The sequence below is a fragment of the Pseudopipra pipra genome, chromosome 1 (assembly GCF_036250125.1).
Source record: "Pseudopipra pipra isolate bDixPip1 chromosome 1, bDixPip1.hap1, whole genome shotgun sequence".
NCBI lineage: Eukaryota > Metazoa > Chordata > Aves > Passeriformes > Pipridae > Pseudopipra > Pseudopipra pipra.
The window spans coordinates 15,077,037-15,095,638 of record NC_087549.1 but is presented as its reverse complement, the minus strand read 5'-3'; the positions used below and the strand labels follow the sequence as shown (position 1 = coordinate 15,095,638).

General features: G+C 37.6%; 1 non-coding gene across 1 annotated transcript; it reads left to right on the top strand.

Annotated features, from left to right (window-relative positions):
• The first annotated feature begins 17,704 nt into the window (after positions 1-17,704).
• LOC135406049 (U6 spliceosomal RNA) lies at positions 17,705-17,812 on the top strand. Its single transcript, XR_010426122.1, has one exon. It is a non-coding gene; the product is annotated as a U6 spliceosomal RNA (small nuclear RNA).
• Positions 17,813-18,602: the final 790 nt, after the last annotated feature.

Genomic DNA, 18,602 nt, shown 5'->3' with positions numbered 1-18,602 from the left:
TGCAAAAATATTACTGTTAATAAAAATAATTATATGTCATGAAAAGAAGCTTAATGATGGGGTTAAACACTTCTTTGATGAGATCATTTTCAGTTCGGGAAGATGCATGCACCCCAATTTCACTGGTATTAGCAGAAACGGAAAGAGCATGAAGACTTGCCCATAGCACTCTCTATTTCCAGGTAATGCCTATGATCTTTACCTGTGATATATTCCCAGAAACATGCCTTAGCCATCACAAATTTTCATGTGACATCTTCTTTGTCCAGTGCTATTAAGTGTCTTCCTGCTTCTCCTTCACAGAAGATGTACAAGTACCTTTTACATCATATAGTCCGTGAACAGGTTTGCATCCACTCGAGGTCCTTTTCTTGGGTGGTACTTTTCATAACTGATCATGTAATATGTCATTCATCTGGCATGAATAAAATGTAACTACTGAAGACAGGAGCCTGAACAAGCCTATGTGATTGCTCAGCCTCCAGCCTAATGCTCCGATTTTGTGTGCTACACGATACGATAACAATTCGCCTCATTCATGTATAACTTCATCACCTATTCCTGAGTGCTCGTTGGCCTTCCAAATGTTATCATTAGAATAAAAAAAAACTTAATACTCTCATTCCAAGCCATCTGTTTCTGAATAGGTTTAGGTTTAGCCAGTTTCTGGAAGATATAGCCCTTTGATGAAGATTGATTAACTTCACCGGAATCCACATAACTTGCCTCCTTGGAGAAATAACTCTTCCCTGCTTAGACAGTCCATGATAGAGTGAGATCTAGGATAACTATCTACCTAACACTAAGTTTTATAATAATACTGCTTGTAGGGAGGTATTTGCCTTGTTGGAATATATCATAATAGGAGGGGGGAAATACTGAAAATACCAAAGAGTTTGTTCCAGTAATTCACTGTCAGTATTGCCTCATTCTCTAGATCTCAGCAGTCCAGTTAAGGAGGATGCCACCCTTGACTTCAAAGACTAGTTAATGGGATAATGGATATTACCTTCAAGAAACGAGATAAATGTCTTTTTATCTGAACTTCACTTTTTCTTATGTTGTATGACTAAGTAAGCTACTGGCAGTATCAAATATATTTCTACTTGGGTTAAAACACTTTTAAACTGTTATGATTCAATGTATATGCTAGACATTTTGCAATATTTTCAATTAGTAGAAATAAAATTAATAGTTTTATTTCCATTTTTTCAAATATTGAACTTTTCACAAGCGAACAAAGAAAGACACTTAAATATTCTCTGCCAAAACTTGTCCAACTTCCATCTGGTTTTCCATAAGTTATTTAATTTTCCTTCAGACTCCAACATAGATTCACAATTAACATTATCTAACAGTCTGCCCAAAAAGTATATGCTCTAGCATTAAATCTTCTCCCTTCTTCTAGAATCTCCTGGACAAGCCTAATCTTCCAAGAGAAATTTTAACCACTATAACCTGAATTGCAAGTGTCTTTGAGGGATGCAGGTTATAGACTAATTCATCAAAAAGGCAATCCTAAGTAATAAATAATGGAAGATTATTAGAAGGTATGATCTCAGCCTTTCATTAGAATCATTAGAAGGTATGATCTTTTGGATTTACATTGAGTGATGAAAAAAGAAGAAAATATGTCAAACTATGTAGGTACCACAAATAATGTGACAATTCAAGTGAAATACTCTTTACTTCAATACGATCTTAATATTGAAAATAGATTTTTAAAGGTAAATCTTTTGATTTTTATTTTAAGAAAACTAAATTAATTGAAAGGTAGCCAAAAAAATCTCTCGTCATTGCTCAGTTTCATTAAAATATTGATACTAGAATTGTCATACCATATAATCTTGAAGTTATGAATCTATCATATGATGGAGAAAGTTTTTGGACTTCCAGAAAATAATGTAGTTGGCAGTAAGCTGCTATAGAATTAATTAAGTTCTAGTCAGACATCTAAATGATCATGAGGAAGAGCATGGGTGAAAGAGCTGGACCAGAAGAATTGTCTCAGTAGTTTTAGTTGCATCTGATAAAGAATACCTGATTTGGATCAGAATGTCATGGGGGAAGTTCTTCTTGTTGAAAAATCATTGCAGAGTATATATGAGAAATATGTAAAAGTTGATTTATTACAATATTAGAGAAAGATGGAAAAACTCCTTAGGAAAATCTTTTCCATTAGAAAATGTTAGTTTGTCAAAATCTGTTGCCTTCAACAAATTTCTAATCCTACATAGGTTTTGATTGGAAACTTTTTAAACAGCTTAGTTTCTTGACAGCTCACTCCCCAAATACTTATCAGTTTGCCTGGAAGACTGCTTGTCAGAAGTATTGTTTCTAAATTCTGTTAGCTGACAGGTTAATCATCCTCTTGAATTTCATGACAACTGAATTGTAGGTTAGTACCAGGTAGGTTCTCAGCCCCTGACTCCTGGCTCTGGGGTGTTGTGAAAGACTCAGGGAGGTCTGAATGCAATGGCTGTGGCTCTATCTGGTTTTCTTGTTGTCACACTCAAAAGGGCAGAGAGTGTTGCATTCTGGTTCTGATACTGAAGATATTTTGGAGAACTAATCCACTTTTTGTATCGTACCAGGTCAGTTATTCTTCTTCTAAACAGGAACACCTACACTAATATGTCTGGTTGGAATTCCTATTTGGTTGAATGGTTGTAAAAATTAACTAGGTTTCAAGTGCTTTCAATCAGATGCTAGCCCCAGCAAATCCCTCAAGCCCCAGCAAATCTCTCAAGTCCCTGCAAAAGTCATGTTGAAGTCACAGATTAAGGCTGGAAGAAACTTGTCTGCAGTCTGACTTCTGTATTTGACTCAGTGTGTAATATTCATACTATGATATACTGTATTTCTTTGAAGAAAGGGGAAGAGCAGATAAAATAGAAACCAGGTATAAACAAGTTAACCCACCAAGTGTTTACAGCTATGACTACAAATATATATATTTGCTGTCCATTAACCACTTCACTTTTCCACTAAAGAAAGAAAGCTCTGGGTTTTTTGTGTTGTGTCCCATTTTCCAGTCCTTTAATCTGTCCTATAGATCTTTTTAGAACATTTTCCAATTTATAAATACATTTTTAAAGTTATGAGTACCAGGATTGGACATGTTTCAAACTGCAATAATGCCTGATAATGTAGCACTATAAGGGAAAGGAAGTACTTTGCTTTATTATAATTAATAATTTTATTATAAAAGAGGTCACTGTCAAAGCGAGAAATAGATTCTTCTGCTTTAGGCTCTATACTGTCCCCAAAAGGAGGATGCTCCTGCAGTCTATGTTCTTTATTCCAAAATGAATGTTTTTATATTTTTGAATGTATGAAAACCCATATTTTTTAATTTGTAACCAGTTAAGTGAGCCAATGAAAATATATAGTATTATATCATTCCCATCTCTATGTTGCAGTTTTATGTAATTTCTGTTCAACACAGAGAAGTATTACTTGCGTATTATAAAGCACATCTAACTGTATTTTAACTTTTCTGGGTACTCACTTCATATTAGTCCTTCTGCTTTCATTATAAATTGCCTACACAATTCCTTTCACCCATTTTAATCTATATATATATTGATCAGTTTATGTGCATATACACACACAGAAACATACAAATGTTGTATACATGGGTATTTTTAAGAAGGGCTTTCATTTCCTTCGTAAGCCAAGTTGGCTTATTACCAGAGCAGTTGTCCTTCTTTATTGATTGTGGCTTTTGGACATCCAGTAAAATATTCTTAAACAGTTCCTAATTATTCATACTTTTCTATTTAAATTCTTTCTCCCCATAGGTTTGGCTTTATTTGTTCTCAACTTTGGAAAACTGACTCCTTTAAAGCTCCAAGTAATTCAGTAGCTGCCATAAAAATTCTGAAACAAAGCCCAAGGAAAGTTCCTGACCTCCCCTTGGTTCAATTCCAGAAAGAATATGAAAAGGGATATGATGCACAATCTTGATTAAAATTAATAAGTTTCTGAAAGAGAAACACTAATTTTTAGAGCTAACAGTAGATTTTCATGGTTGAGAAGCTTGACAAGCATTGAAAATCCTTGTAGTTGACAATGCTGGATATCTCATGAGCAGTACTATTGAAATGGAAAGTGCTGGTACCTTGGAGAAGTGGACTCTGGAGTGGTTGTCTGTGACAGTAGTGTGAACTTCCTGGTTTCTAATCTATTCACTTGTACACCTCATTATGATTGAGAAATGCTGGTATTACCGTTACCAGAACAAAGATATTACCTTGACTGTTACTCTCTGCAGTGTCATTCTGTGGTGGTTCAATCCTAGACAGCAGCCAAGCACCGTGCAGCTGCTTGCTTTCTCTCCCACCAGCAGGTTCAGGGGTGGAATCGAAAAGGTAAAAGCTGGAAAACTCGTGGACTGAGACAAAGCCAGTTTAATAGGGAAAGTAAAAGCCATGCACACAAGCAAAGCAAAACAAAGAATTCATTCACTGCTTACCATGGGCAGGAGGGTGTTCAGCCATCTCTAGGATAGTAGGGCCCTGTCACACGTAACGGCGACTTGGGAAGACAAATATCATCACTCCAAACATCATCCCTTTTCCCTTCTTTCCGCCAGTTTTATATCCTGAGCATGATGTCATATGATATGGAATATCCCTTTGGTCACTTTGGGTCACCTGTCCCTGTTGTATCTCCTCCCAACCTTCCATGCAACCTGAACTTCCTTGCCAGTGTGGCAGCACGAAAAGCAGAAGAGGCCTTGGCTCTGTGTAAGCCCTGCTCAGCAATAACAAAAACATCACTATATTATCAACCCCGTGTTCAGCACAAATCCGAAACACAGCCCCATATTACCCACTGTGAAGAAAGTTAACTCTACCCCAGCCAAAACCAGCACAAGTTCTAGGAGAGAATACTGCTATTTAGTTTTAAATCCAGAAAGTGAAGGAATTTTGTGTAAGCACAAAATTCTATAGTCCTATAGTTTTGTTTTTCATATGTACAACCTTAAAATCTCTAAGCACCAGCTATGTTGGGTCATGAAATAAAAGTGTTCTTTAAAATTTGGACTGCAGACTTGCTAGAGAAGAAATATACTTCACTTTCTCAACCTGTCATGTCAATGTTGTGTTGGATGATACAAGCATTCTAAAAAAAAGATCATCAAATATGCACTTAGAAAGAAAAAATCTAATAATGAAAAAACAAAAATAGGAAGTACAATGTAATATGTCTGTACAGAAGCAAACCCACTTCTTACTCTTCTATCACCTGTTAAGTAATTATTCAAAGAACTGGAAGTTTACTCTGAAAATAATAGCTTTTATAATTTAGATTACTCATACCTGGGAGTTTTAACTGAAAGTACAACAAAATACACTGTTTCTATAAGCATTTTTATTAACATAATGTGATGTTTGGTTGGGCTGTTTCTATTTTAAAGAATTGTTTAGATAAATTCAAGACACTGCTATGAATCATGGTAAGAATGAGATAGGTCATGCTACCACAGCCAGGTCTTCAGAATTCAAAACACTTCTTTTGAGCACTTCAGCTGATAAGAACATTGTGTGGAGGGTCAGTTGATAGCCTGCTTGTCTTTCTTTGAATGCCCAGCTTCAATAATGTTTACTACAAGCGAAGAGAGTAAATCTTGCATGCCAGATCACATGAAGGCTTTTTCTCAGGGTAACACAAATGCTTGTTTTTTTAAAGTTCTTTTGCTTGTGGGTTGGCTGTGGGGTTTTGTCACTTTAGATAGAAATTAGAAGAAAAATATTGATTTTTGTTTCGACCAACTATTTTATGTAGTTGAACAGTCAGACAAACACAGAAGTTATTCAGGGTCTCCTAAACAGTTCTTTCCTCAACTCTTCCTTGAACTATTGGCAATTGTCTTAATTCTTTATTTTATAGATTCTTTCTAATCTTCACTACTTTAGAATTTTAATGGTCAGCTTGAGAGTCAGAATTCTTTTCCTCATGTTGTAAAATTTCATTTGGAAAAGCCGAATGAAACTACCATAATACACTTTGGAATTATTGATGATGAAGGGAAAATTAAAATTTTCTTTCCTTACAACTGCTTCTAATAACTTTTCTAAAAGTTATATTACTGGATCAATGTTGAGTTTTCATTTCTGTTTAGATAGTAGGATCTGCATGTATACTTTACTGTTTCACTGTCTCCATCCTGCTTATGTCTCTGCTGTAAAATTTTCTTTGAGGGAATTTTTTTGCCAAATACTCCATGGTAATCTGTGGCAAACTAATCTTTAGTTGGCTGTGAGCACAGACAAAGTTACATTGTGAAAGTCCTACTTGTACCCAAGTGTCACTATGATGTGAACTGCTTCAGGATGGAGACCAAACCTAATGCTCTTTCAAAGCTGCAGATCAAATGGACACGTTTTACAGCAACACAATGAGTCAAGTTTTTTGGAGCTATTCTGAAGTCTCCATTCCATCTTGTTCAATTTTCAGCTGCCTCCACTTGTTTAGCCTCTTATCAGCTTACATATATCACAAGGATAAGACACTCCTTTAGCCAAGTTAATTACACTGTGTTCATCCCATGCAATCATGAGCAGGCCTGGTTATTTTAATCATCTTCACGCCTACTTTCCTATACACACTTTGCTTCCACGGTAGCCATTCTAAAATGTGTGAGCTGGACTCTTGCCTAGAAGCAAGCCGATCCCTGCATTACCCTGAAATGTTCTCATGCATTTACTTCTAATTGGGTAATGTGCTGCACTGTTTTCATATGTTTTTCGTTCCTTGCTATCAAACGTTCCATGCTTTTTTCATGACATGATTTATAAGACTTCCTTGTCACCTACATTCCTGCCAATTCTCCTAGACTCATGTCTAAATTGTTCTGTTTCTTCCAAAGTCTCACCCTCGTGCTGCTGCTAATTGAATATTTGCATACCCTGTTCCTTCTGTATGGAACTTCCAGCCCTTTTAACTCACTGGATGTCCCTTGCCAAACACTTTTAAAAGTCAGACTGAAACTTTCTGCTTTGAATATTGCTTTCTGTGTTGATATGTAATCCCGTTCAAAATGTTCAGAGCCCAGAAATATTTCCACATTCAAGTGATCAGAAGTGAGAGATAACAGCAGGGTTTCAGGCCAAATCAGATATAGAATGATCTGTGAACGTGTCATTTCCTTGTAGAATTATACAACAGTGACAGTCACATGGTTAAGTCACATATGCTGACAAAAATTCAGGATATCCTCCCAGTAGATACAAATCCAGGAGGTCCTTCATGTTTCTGAATGGGTCCAGTTGTGTTACATTTACATGCACAAAAAAGTATCTGAAACAGAGATATGTTGGGTAGCTTAAATTGTTGGAAATTGAAAGTCTGCAATTTAGCAGCAGATATAAATTGTTCAGTTCTCTAATTTCAAAGGAGTAAGTTCAAGAATTAAATATTTTTATTCACATAAATGCTGCATGATCAACAACAAGTTAAAGACAATCCTTACAATAAGTCCAAGGATGCAACCTAATTTACTCCCATCCCTCTCTTTCATCAGGCTTCCAGCTCCTTCTGTTCCTCTCTGTCTTGCTGTGTCTTGCCACAGAATTAAGGACTTGTCAATCTACCAGTGTTGTGCCAATATATAAATGACATTATCAACTCAACATCAGAAGCTGCTATTAACATATCAGTGTAATCTCCAAGATAGAATCAGTTTAAAAAAAAAATGATCAGTATAATACCTGTCTGTCAAATTATGAAAATAAGCCATGGCTGTGTGTTTTTACACTACATTAATACTTCTACATCACTAAGTTCTGCTAACTTGACTTTCTACTTTTGTCTTCATTACAGTCGCATTGGAGAAATAGTGAATTTCTGGGAGCTTAAAAGAATAAACAATGTTTGTGTTTACAAAGCAGAAGGATTTAGTAAATAAATGGTATCAATATATAGTTATGAATGGGAATTACTTATGCAGGGTGCTTTTAAGCATTGGAAGAAAGCCTTTGCTGAAATGCAATAGCATATTAAAGGTTTAGCAAGAGATTAGCTGTGCAATAAGGACAGGGATTGGCTTCTAATTATCTAGAGATTTCATTGTTGGTAAAAGTACCTTCATAATCACCACAGAGAGGACAAAAAAATATTGAAGTTATGTGCAAGGGTCTGAATTACCAGCCACACTGGCATATGACAGAGGTAACACTTGTAAGCAGCTAGTTGCACTAGCATTAACAGAAAGTTGCTCCCCAGTGCAAAATTTAATAAATAGAAAGGGATCTTAGATACACTTGCTCATTGCCAATAACTTACTGAAGAGATACAACAGTGAATGGCAATGTCTGCCACTCCTGCAACCATGGTTTACATTACAGTTTCATCTCTTTCAGAAGTTTATTTCACCTCCTGAAGCATCTTCCTTTGATTTTTTATAGTACTTGAGGAGAGGTTTGTGCCTTCTAACATTTCTTGAGAGAGACATGCCTTGAAACCTCTCAGAAGTACAACCACCTGCCAGTCCTGCAGGCAAGCACCAATGCAGCAGCAGCTGTCTGCATACTCTCTCAAGGAATTAGAGGAAAAAAAGTCAGCTCTGTGTCTAGGTGATGAAGTTAGAGTCAGGAAAAGAGGGTGTTAATGGTGAAGACATGTAAATATTGAAGAGATTTTTTTTATTTGAAAAGGCAGATAACACAGACCGTACGCACCCTATTTGCTCTGTTGGTTGTGTCTCTTGTGATTTTGGAAGAGTGAAGTAGGTCTCAGGTTGTGAGTTCAGTTCTTAGCACTAGATTTTAGAAACTAAGTCTAATAAATTAGCGCAAGTTCAAACTAGCACAGTTTATTTTAATGTATTCAGTTTAGCCTTTCCAGTACCTGATGGGGCATGGTGCATACTCCTGCATAGAATGGGCTGCAGAAGAGCTCTGGGCCACAGTTATAGTTCAGAAGCAGAGCATCTTTTAGGAACTGTTGTGGTCAATGTGACTTTATATTGTGCATGTATTCTGGAGCTTTCACTTCAAGCACAGAAAACATTTTCTGTAGGGGAATAACCTACAACATGTAATGGAATAAAAAGGAAAAGAAGTTTCATTTTGTATCTCTAAAACATAAAAATCTTCACCTTAGTGAGTTCCTAGCTTGGTCACAGAAATTGAATGTCTGGAACAGAAACTGAGTGCCCAATATTGAATAATGTAATCCTAAAATTCTGAATAAAGGCAGGAAGGAATTACAACTGGTCTCTACTCACAAAGAGCTACTGAGCACACACAACACATATTTCTGTTGTAGTTGCTTACATCAGATTTAATTCTGGCCCCATATTTAAGCTTTTACATGGCTTTAAATGCTTGCTGCAAAGTCAAATCTTTGAGAAAGACATATGACTGGCAGAGAATAAATATTTTACATGGAATAATTACTTATTGCCTGAAGTCTTTGGCATGCTATCCAGCAGGAAAAAAAAAAACATTTTAATACATGCCAACCACACCCACAAAAGATAAGTACCCTCACAAATCATACTCACTTATTCCAAGATTATCATTTGATAACCAGTCCAAATTGCTGTTGAGATAATAGCACATCTTTTGATGTTACTGGCAAAGTGCAGGTAAAAATATTTCTGTGTTTGGCTTTCACCATTAGAGCTAAGATTTTACAAAACCTAACAACAAATCAAGAGCCAAAGCATAAGAGGAAGAATACTTTCTCATAGTAGTGTAAATCAGATACACTTCAGCATACTTGGGAAAAAATGCCACCTACCAGAAATAGGCTATTAAGTCAAAAGTGTATAAACACACAACTTATTTTACCTGGCAAACTTTAGAAACATTTGGTACAATCTATTTAGTTTAAGCTTAGTTTCCTTAGAGGAGTTTGGAAAAATACTTGCAGCAGATAAAATAGGTTCTCCCAACAAAGAGAGAAGCTAAGTAACTTCTATTGAAAAAATACAAACTGTATCTTTGTGACAGATTTCCTTGACACCTCAGGTCCACATCCATTCAGCCTTTCTAACATCCCAGAAAACCTTAATCAATGTCAGGTTTACACCAGCACAGAGCAGAATCTCTGGTTTATCAGTTTAAAACAATGGGATCCTTTATGCAAGGAGATTGTGACTCACTGCCTTGTTTGTCCTAGCTAATGAGAACTAACAGCACTGTCTGTAATGGATGTGCCATGTATATTACTGTGGGAACGTGCCTTCAGGAAGAGATCCAACTATCTTCGACTGTGTAGTCAAAGGTGATTGTTATTAAAATAATTTTGGAAACTCATGTACAAGATGTACTGGAATTACACTGTGAATAAGTTAACGATTGTTCTAACTTATCATAGCTGTTCTGCACATATGTTCAACATGCAGCTTGTTGGCATGTTGATGCTGTGTATGTGTGTGGGGAAAGGGGTGTGAGCAGACCTAGTCTGCTGACTCAACTTGATAGATGGATTGAGTCTTATCATCATCGAATCAGAGCAACATAGAGTGGTTCTCCAAGATGAAATAGCTTGAGGGAAAAGACTGAACAATCTGCATCAGACCTTCCAGTAAATCAGACTAAGAAAAGGCTCAATTCAAGTGATTGGAAACTTGCTTGGGAGTTCTGCCAATGTTTGCTACACCATAAATGAAAATCCAACAAAGTAGGAGATGGAAATCTGTTAAAGACCCTTGATTGCATATTTGCTGAGTGGGAAACTGACAGGGACAACTCATGTCTCGGTATTCAGTGACTGCTTACAAGAAGTTAGCTACTGTTTAGAAAGCATGGCTCTTCCCAGATGTGATAGAGAAGATATCTTGTCTTTGCGAGGGACACAGTCGTAGAGGAACTTCCCTTCTAGTAGAGTCAGGCACATCTGCAAGCCCTAAAAGTTAGAGATAAAAATCCCGATGACTGTGGGGATATAAGTGGATAGGAAAAGAATGAGACAAGTTTCAGGATGACAGAAGTTGGAAACTTCCATTCTTCCTCCTCTGGAAGGATAGTCAGGATTCTGGCTATCTAATAAAGGTCTTGGGAAGACTGAGGATTGGTGTTGAGTAATGTACATGTGGTCTGTCAGACAAAGAATAGGAGGAGAGTGAATGTGTGATTTTCTGTTCCCCTGTTAAGCAGACTGAGATACAGGGCAGAGATGTAGACTTGTCCATTTCCTGCAGGATCAGAGTGTTGAATAAACCATCTGGGAAAGGAACAACTTGGTAAGGTTCCTGAACACTGAAGAGTTGTAAAAGAAACTATTTACGCAAAGCAACAATAGTATCAGATATTTGGACACCACCATTTCCTTTTAAGAAGGGCTGTGATCCTGATAGCGTGCCTTACTGATTCATCCAGAGCAAATAACCACTGAGCAGGTACAGAAACAGCATGTGCTTATGACCAGGTAAAAACATCAATTTCAGATTATTTTACATGATGAAATTTTTCTAAAAAGGTCAGGTCTGTGATGTATTTAATAGGGAAAAAAAGGTAAGATAAAGCAAAACATTATCAAATCTGCTCTTCAGTTATTCATAATGCTGCTCATTCCAGTCATTCATGTTATATAATGCCTGTACATTCCCCTGTATGCACTATAAATTTTTCATTTATGTAAAAACATAGACTAATATGTTGCGTATGTCCTATTAACCTCTGTGGCTGGTGGGGGCCTATCCCTCACTTTAGCTAGTAAGAGAAGTATTTAAACATGAGAAAGCTTCTTTTAAGTCCCAGGTGAGAACTGCTACATTGAATTGCCGCTGTCATGAGCCATGTCAGGGGCTCTTATTGCAGAAATTAGCAGATACAAATGATCAGAGATTCAGAGAAGTACTGACATGCAAGTGTTTTGTATAGTGTTATATATTTTCACAAAAAAATGCAGTAAATGTAAAGAAGAAGAAGAGCCATTAAAATCATCATTGGAAAATCTCAAATTTTTAACCAGAACCTAAAAGTTTGGATTCTGAAAAGCAGTTGGAATACTGACTGAGATCTTCACATTTCCATTCTTCTCTTCTGGCTTAACTCTTAAGCTAGAGCACACCTCCTTTGATACCAAAATGAACTTGTTTTTCCAACAGAAACATCAACATTTTCCATTTAAAAATATCACGGAAAAACTGACACATACTTTAATCATAAACCATAAATTTCCATTATTGAGAACTAAAGGGGTGTTAGATGCTTTTCGGACCTTTCAGCTGAGATGCAGAGTGGGAACATAGTGGAGAAATGGGATGTCTGCAGTATCTTTCCACTGTGCTCTTTCACTACAGGGCTGTATACAGTCTGGCAGTGACATCTGTGTTACTTAGACTGTCTTAAAACCCAGATGCTAGGACCATTTGATTTCCTCAATCTACTAAGCATAATAGAGACATAATCAGTCCGCAGTCTGTGCTCAACTTCATCAAAACTGAGCACTACGTATGCGTTCAGCATTTCTGCAAACTACTTTTTCTTCTGTGTTATTATAACCTGTAAAGTTCATATTCAATCATAGAAAATCATATGTAACTATAATTAACAGGATTATAAGTATTAAGTAAATAACTAATGCTTTCAGAAAATTTTATACATAATGTGGTTCAGAAAACTGAAAATAAAAAAAGAACTTTTCATCTGGTGTGCAAATGAATTAGAAAAAATTCTCTAAAAATAGTCCACAACCCAGATGTTATTACCATCAATAAATATCTTTCTGATATCACTATTCACTATCTCAAATGCCCCTTATTTTTCCTGATAGAGAACCAGAAAGCCTATTCTTTGAACTGGAGTTGGTATGCTGTACTGAAAGAAACTTGCTATCTAATGAAGGACAGCTAGGAAAGTCTCGGGAGTGGCGCTGAGGGAGGTCACCTTTGTGGGGCTTCCTTTGGATTATGGAACCAGGTTCGTAAATCAGGTAACCTATGGAACAAGAGGAACATGTTGACACACATGTTTGGGGGCCTTGTACAGGATGAAGATGAAATCGGCCATTAAACAGTTATAACCAGTATTAATGAGCCATTAAAAGGAGAGGAAACCTTGCATTCCTGTTCTACTCCTCTGTGCTTTTTATCCTGTGAAATCTCAATGGATTTGGGTTGGGAATATTTACTTGTTAACCCTACATTTATCACAGACATGACATAGGTAATCCTAATACCAATGGCAGTCTGCCCCACAGAGCCCCCACATGACTTGTCAACTGCTTTTGCAGGCAGCTGTGAGCAGTTCTGCCTGTACTCCCAAGTCAAACAGGACTGATCAGCTGTGTTAGTGAGTCATCCAAAAGGCAATGGACAGGGTCTATTAAGTGAGTTTAGCACCACACTGTCCAGAGTCACACACACGCACACAAAGTTCCTTGTCAGTTTGAAACACAGGCAGAATAAGCTCATGACTTTCTGGCAGAGACTTTGTAGACACTCCGTTTTTACCACTCTCCTTTTCCCCCTGGCAAGCATGTATTATCCTGCTTGGAAATGTAAGGCATACTGAGATATACATCCTGGGCAGAGGAGAGACAAAGTTTTGATAGGCTCCTGGAAAGTGTGCTGTTGAATATTTGGAGAGTAAATAAGAACTCTAGTATCTTTCTCCCTTTTGAGAAGTGTTCATTTTGTCTATATATTTCAAAATCCAGTGCTCTAAATCTGTGGAGGCATGTAGTACTTGCACAGAGCAAGAGATGCTTGGCTCTTAGAATGAGGCAGGTCATATAATCAAAACTGTGCTTTGCATACTGGAATTCCAATGAAAGTTTAGCATTAAAGGAGTCTAAAAATTAAATGTGCCTATGTGCTTTAACCAAGTCTTTGTGCTCCTCTGAGAATTTCATGTTTTAATACATTTTACCTCAGTAAACATAGATATTTGCCCAAATATCGCTGGGCAAGGATGCCATTAAGAAGTGGTTTGTATTTCTGTTCATGGTATAGTCTGTCTTTTCCAATGGTGGTGGGTTTTTTTGGTGATAAAAAAATCTAATTGTTGCCCCCTTCTGACACTAAATCACCACAATACCCTTCCTGCTCAGCTTGGTAGCAAGAAGGCACCCAGATGAACTGAGAGCCTTAGAGTGTTTGTTGCTACCCTAGCAGCTTCTGGCAGTCATTTGCAGTGCTTCTACATTAATTTCATAGTGCTAACACAGCTATGAATTTGATATGAAATGATGTTTAAAGTAAAATAATTCTCTTTGAGTTCAGCTCTCGTGTAAGAAGTACCTGAGCCCCTTGATTCAATCGCCTCAGTATGTCAGATTGCCTAGAGCTCATGATCAAATTGCTTTAATTCCCTTCCTTAAAGGTCATGTAAACATGTGTGCTTAGTGAATTAGATGCAAATTCAATTCCCTATTCACAAAGCTTCCTAGTTGAGTTCCCTACCTATCCCTCACATGCAAGCCTACATCTGACAGCAGAATATTGACTTTTGAACTGTGGTCAAAGACATGATTAAACAAAGAAAACAACTGCACCATGCATTGTAGACAACACTGATAGAGGGAAGTGAAGCTACGTTTGTTCCAAATGGTGCTCATTGTATAGGTTAATGAACTCACTTTTTAACATGGCTATTCCACGATTTTATTTGGTTTTTTACACTGTGTATTTGTAGGGGTGGTATGCACTGAAGAGCAATGAGTAGATGTCCAGGTACCAATGCCTGGATTTTATTGGACATGTTACTGTAATTAAGGACAGCTTAAGCATCCTTCCTAACAACAAGGTATGTTAAAACAAAAAAATGGAAATAATGAATATCAGTTTAAAATCATCTCCATCAAAGACAAAATGAAACACACTGAACAGTTTACCATTTCAATAATAATAACGGAGCAATTTTTTTGATTCTGGCATTCCAGTTCATCTGTAAATAATGGCTTCATGCTGATATTCATAATTCTGCAAATAAAGTTATTACATTTATGATCTTATTACTAGATCTTTCCTTATAAGTAATGCCTAATTATCTGCATACCATTATTCTAACTCTTATTACCGTAGTTTACTCCACAGATCTGTACAGCACAGTACCTTACCTCTGACTGGGGCTGGTGATAGAAAGAAAAAAACCAACACAGCCTCAGTTTTTCCTAGAGATCTATTAATAGTTTTCTGGGAATAGTTGGTCTGAAATAATCCTGCATTCATTGTTTAGAACTTTTCAGCTGTGCCAGACCTAAAATCTGAAGATGGTAAGTCCCAGAAAGTCACCAGGTTTGTATCATAATTAGATTTGGCAGAGAATGAGATCTCAACTTCTGTGTTTGCCTCTAGGTTTTCAACCTCTGGGTTGCACATTTTCAAGAATTTTCAAGGACCAGAAGGACAAAAACATCCTTCAAGAATGTAAAAATCTCAGATGAAAACAAACAAACAAACAAACAAACAAACAAAGAAACTACAAAGCAACAAGTCACCCACACCTGTTGTCATGCTCAGTAAACCATCAGATACAAGAAAAGCTGTGGGATTGTCTAGGGCAGACAATTCTCCAGAAGTACTTTGATGCTTACCACAGGCAGTATTTTTTCCAGGTGTATCACCCAACAGACAAACCTCACTGTGGGAAGATCCACAGTTCTTGTTAGGCCTCAAGACTTCTCAAATTGCATGAAGTTACAGCACTGTTAGAAAGGAAAAGAGAAATTTCTTGGTACAATGTGATTTGCTAAGTGTCATGACAGGTCAGAATCATGAGGAAAAGGTAGACAGCAAAATATTTCTAGTGAAAGGGGCTGGCATACATGCAAATTCATCATTCTTATCAATAAACCACTCCCTGCAGGCTCCCCTGGTATGCTTACCAAAGACAAAGCATACAGCTACCTAATGGGTTCTGCATGAGATGAACCAGCACTCGTACCCTTAGGTCAGAACAAGATGAGTATCAGCCTTGAGGTCCCACTGGCATCTTGGTGTCTGCACTTCTTCCTTTCAGAAATAAATTAACAGCAATATTGGCCAGCAGATTTATTAAAAAAAAAAAAAGTATCAGTAACTGGAATAAGACTATAGGGAATTAAACCTAACAGCCCATCTGAATAGTTAGTATCTTCTGCTAATGCAAAATATTTCAAATGTTGAAACCCTTATGTTTTCTCACCTGAGAAGTTTAAAAAAATTAGTCAAGAAGCTCTCTGGACCACTAGAGTTAGTTTCCATTATCAAATCTTGGGAAAGAAAGGATATTTCAAAGAATTGCTGACTTGCCAAAGTAGTTATAGTATTTAAAGAAAATGGCCCAGGAAATGATATATCAGTTATTCTGATACTAATCTTAGGGGAAAAAAAAAGGAAGCCAGACAAATTCAGCACTCTATCAACAGGGAATTACATATTAAAAATAAAGCTATATTATTCAATGTAGTTTCAGAGAAAGTAGTTCTTGTCAAATTATCTTCTTGAAGATTTTCTTACAAGATTATAGGCCTGGTTGACGAAGGTAGCTGTGTTGCTATGGTGTAATTAAATTTCACTAAGGCATTTGACATACTACACATGACATTTTGTTTTAAAATCCTGAATTACATGTCATTAACGGAGCACAGATTACATGATTTAAAAGCCGCTTGACTGATAGCACTCAAAATGTATACATTAATGGAAAGGTATTAATTATCTGGGCCATTACTAACAAGACACTGAAGGACTCTTGGTCCTAAACCATTTTAAACCCTTGTTTGAAAATAATCTGAACACTGGGTGCAGTTTGCAGGGGACACAAAGTTGATGCTGTGAAAAGCAATCAGTAGTCAGCTGTTACAGACTGTGCTGAATCACCTGGATAGGTGACCTGAATTCAATGCAGGAGTTTAAACACATTGAAATGCCGTGAACAGGCAGCCAAACGTTGCAGAGTGGAGGTGCCAGCCCATGCCCCCAGAAGAAATGACCTGTGCATCTTTGGAAGCATGAAAAACTCACCCAAAATGGATGCAGAGGAGAAACCTAATCTTTGACGTTAGGCAAAATGACGTAAGGTTGTATGGGTATGAGAGTGGTGCCAGAGTAAGCTCTGGAGAAATGAGTGAAGAAGAATAGGGGTGAGTGGATTATTTGTATCCTACAGGGAGATTTGAGGGGCCAGGGCAGCTGTGGGGAGAGGAGGTCAGAGAGGGGCAGCGAGGTGAGGAAGTGGGCAGTGCTGAAATGCAGCTCCTGGTGTCAGCCCACCCCTTACCCATCCTGCAGATGCCTGACCATGGCTACTCACAACCATCTCTATTCCCACAGCCGCCCTTAGCTCTTCACCCTGCAACAGCTGGAGCGGGCAAGAGGGCTGGCAGCCACCACTGGGGCATCAGCATTCCTCTCTCTAAGGACCTTTCAAGGAGAAACAAATAATGTGGATCCTGTGGCTAGAGATTAAATGGTACTAGTGGTCCTTTCTGGCTTCAGATACCACGAATCACCCCACACTGCCTGGCTGGGCTTTCCTTCTTGGTTGAAGATCTACTGGGGAAAAAATAGAGCTGATCTCTAATCTCTTGGCAAAACTCAAATGTCCTTGTAGGTCTGATAATCTTTGATTAATTTTGTGTTTCTTTGCCTGTTCAAACAGTATTTGGTGTTTCCCAAGGAAAAAGGACTGGAATCACTAAAAGAACATAGGAACATGTTGCAAATGGGTATGTAACAATCCTACTTAATAATTATTTGCAATGGCCAGTATCTCCATGCTTAAGCTCTCCATGACAGTGAAAGTCATAATAATATTTTATATTTCACTTGGGCAGCACACATACTAAAATTGGAATGATATAGAGAAGATTAGCATGGCCCCTGCACAAGGATGACACACAGATTCATGAAGTGTTACAAAATTTTTTTGAGCCAGCAATGTACCCAGCAGGACTAGGAGAGTGATTGTCCCTCTGTACTGGACAGTGGTGAGGCTGCACCTTGAGTTCTGTGTCCAGTTTTGGGCCCCTCACTACAAGAAGGACATTAAGTGCTGGAGCAAGTCCAGAGAAGGGCAACAGAGCTGGCGTAAGTTCTAGAGTAAGTTCTATGAGGAGCGGCTGAAGGAGTTGGGGTTGTTTAGCCTGAAGAAAAGGAGGCTCAAGGGAGACCTTATCACCCTCTACAACTACTACAGGCAGCTGTAGCAAGATGGGGGTTGGCCACTACTCTTAGGCAACAAGCAACAGGACAAGAGGAAATGACCTCAGGTTGTACCAGGGGATGTTCAGGTTGGACATTAGCAATATTTTCTTCACTGAAAGGGTTGTCAAGCATGGGAATGAGCTGCCCAGGGAAGTGGTAGAGTCACCATTCCTGAAGTGTTCAAGAAATGACTGGACACTTAGTGCCATGGTTTAGTTGGCATGGTGGTGTTTGATCAAAGGCTGGACTTGATGATTTCAGATGTCTTTTCCAACCCTAATGATTCTATGATTTTACCTATTTAGTTTAATACTTTATATATCAGGAAAAATTTCAGGTTAGTGCATTCTCTTTAAACATTAAAGTATTTGTCCAACAGCTAATATTGAAAAAACACACCCTGAAATCCAGATCTGAAAGTCTTTAGAGCAGTTTCACTTAGTGCATAGACCAATTAGTTCACTGCTCCATGCTAAACCAAACCCTCAACCTGTTAGTTTTCAAAATCCGA